This window comes from Pinus tabuliformis, chromosome 5_1 (assembly GCF_031772625.1).
Source record: "Pinus tabuliformis cultivar Carrire ecotype Pingquan chromosome 5_1, CPIR1, whole genome shotgun sequence".
NCBI classification, from domain to species: Eukaryota; Viridiplantae; Streptophyta; class Pinopsida; order Pinales; family Pinaceae; genus Pinus; species Pinus tabuliformis.
In genome coordinates this window covers 368189661-368192707 of record NC_142305.1, presented here as the reverse complement: position 1 = coordinate 368192707, position 3047 = coordinate 368189661, and positions in this window count along the sequence as shown.

Here is a 3047-nt window from a genome sequence, read left to right as displayed (position 1 = left end):
AGTATATCTGATACATTTAGCTGGATTTTTTTTTTCATTATGTAACAAAGATCTCTTATATATTGTAATAATTCCTAACTCAAACAAAATATCCTTTTGGAATTTCACACCTCCACCTTGGTAGGGCACTTAGGATTTAAAAAAACTTATCACACGATCAAGAATGATTTTTTTTGGGAGGGCCTTAAGTCTGATATTCAGAAGTTTGTGGCGGAACATTTAGTTTGCCAAAAAAATAAAGTTGAGGCAATTAAGACCCTAAGTCTGTTACAACCTTTAGGCATTCCAACTTTAGCCATTCCAAGTCAGCATTGGGAGGAAGTTTCAATGGATTTTATCAAAGGTTTACCCAATTCTGGAGGAAAGAGTGTCATCATGGTGGTAGTTGATAGAATTACCAAGTATGCACACTTTTTTGAATTATATCATTCTCTTAAAGAGAGTAAAATTTCTACTGCATTTATGGAAACAATTCAAAAGCTACATGGAAACCCAAGGATTAGTGTAAGTGACATAGATCCCACTTTCAGTAGAAATTTTTGAACAAAATTATTTTCTTTTGTTGGTACTCAATTAGCTCATAGCTCACCTTATCATCCTCAATATGGTAGGGAAACTGAGATAGTGAACAAATGTTTGGAAGGATATCTTCATTGCTTTGTATACTATAAACAAACATAATGGGTCAAGTGGTTACCACTGGCTAAATGGTGATATAATGCTTCCTTCCATACTGGAGCAAAAATGACCCCATTTATGGCACTTTATAGATATCACCCACTGTCCATCAGATCTTCTTTAAGATAAAATTCTAAGGTTAAAGCAGTGGAAGATCACATCAAGCATCAACAAAAAGTTCTCCAATCTTAAAGGATAACCTCACTCTGGCGCCGAATCAAATTAAAAACCAAGAAGATAACAATCATAGTAAAAGAAGTTTTGATGTAGGCAACTATGTAATTTTATGGCTACAACCTTACAAACAAATGTCCCTCAAGTAAGCTAAGAAGGATAATAAATTATCACACAAGTACTATTGTCCTTACAAGGTGTTGTAAAATATTGGTACTATAACCTACAAATTGGAGCTTCCTACAGCTTCTCAAGTACACCCAGGTTTCCATGTTTCATTCTTAGAGAAGGTTATCGGTGACAAGCTCCTAGTTCAAACAATATTATTAGAACTCAATGAAGAAGGAAAAATCATATCCAAGCTTGAAGGGATCATGGAAACAAGAACTTGACAACGATAAAATTGATCATTTTCAGAGTATCTCATTAAGTGGAAGAGCTTACCTTCTGAATATTCCACAAGGGAGGATGATAAATTTATACAGAATAATCCAAAACTACTCAAGCATTGAGGACAACACTTTTCTTGAAGGAGGAGGGGCATGTTAGGTCCCTATAATAATAGTGCAGCCCCCTTATTGTTATTGTTAATGTATCCCCCTATTGTTCTTTTTGTGCCCTCACATTATTATTGTTATTTAGGTTCTAATTATATTATGCCCCATTAGAATCCTATATATAGAAAGGAGGTATTGTCATTTGTATCATTTAAGAATTATTCATTTATGTGATGTAAAGGAGGTTTCCTCCTTGAAGAGGCTAATATTGAAGTCGTTGATCTATCTCTTTTTTGATCTTGTTACATAAAACATACAATGTGTAGCATTATGACTGAACGGAAACCATCTAGTTTGTCTTGTAAACAATGATTCAACGTCTGTTTGGTTGCTTGAAGAGATAGAAAATTTTAAGCTGGGGAAAGTTGTAATAGGAGGAAGCTTGGAATATTTTGAATATGGGTGGGGTTTTAGGTGGATATTTCTTGATATTATGTCGATGGATATAAATAATAAATTCCCAAGGCCACATACATTTTCGTGTTGTTGAGGGAAAAGTGCCTATGTTGGGTTTTGTGGAAGTGAAATTAAAGGTATATGATATAATGATTGGAATTTGAAAATCAACAATTTCATATGGTCTCTTCTTGTCATAAATATATGGGCTCCATGTGGAGTCGGTTGAAGGATTTAATGATGTTATTGAAAATGGAAATGTTTTCTCACTTTCTCCAAATATAGATTCTATTGTCTATGTACCATTACTTCCTTTGGATAACCTGATTTAGCATTTGAGGGTTTAAGAACTTTTTTGATGGACATTGTTGTAGATCTCATGTTTGTTTAATTATAGAGAGATATTTTGGAGGTGACTAACATATGAATTTGGAGTCCTTAATGAAAACATAGCGATGTGAAATTTCCATAATTTTTGTTGGAGATTACTTGTATTGATATTTTATTTTTCAGGTCACACAATATAGTTAAATGACATTTTTTTTCCATGCATTTGTGGATTTTCTAGAGTCCTTAAATATAATGTATTTTATTATATATTTTCATTATTTTTTTAGAGTATATAGATTATTGAGAATTTATAAGTGAAATTTGTAATTCAAACATATGTTTATAGAATTATGAAGTAATTTGACTACAAAATATGCACAAAAAACTAGAAAATACAAGGAAATAATTGATTTGACGGTGTTTATGGCAAAGAATGTAATAAAAAAATAGTATAATGAAGGAAATAGTAATAAAGGAAAAATGGTAACTATGACCTCAACTACATTTATTTTTAAAAGCTTAACTTTACTGAAAATAAACACATAATTAAATAGAGAGAAGTAGCATGTCAAGTTATGGGTTGTAGTGAAGATCGCAAAATTGTTGATGAAACGTTAAAATAAAATAGAGGTTTGAGTGACACTTCGATTAATCTAAGACGTTACATGTAGAGCACCTTTGTGGGAGCATTTTTGGTGTTCTTTTCGACTCTTGATGTCTCCACTTCTAAGCTATCTTCGTGTCCAGAGAAAGCAACGTCAGTGTTGATGATGTTATTTCTTCAGGGTGTGATGATCCCTCCAATCACTTGAAGTAAGGCTTCACCAACCTTGCATTTTAAGAAAAATTGGTGTATTTTGCTAGCATCCTTGCCTTGAGATTTGCTGAGAAAAAGGTTCTGCACAATTCTAT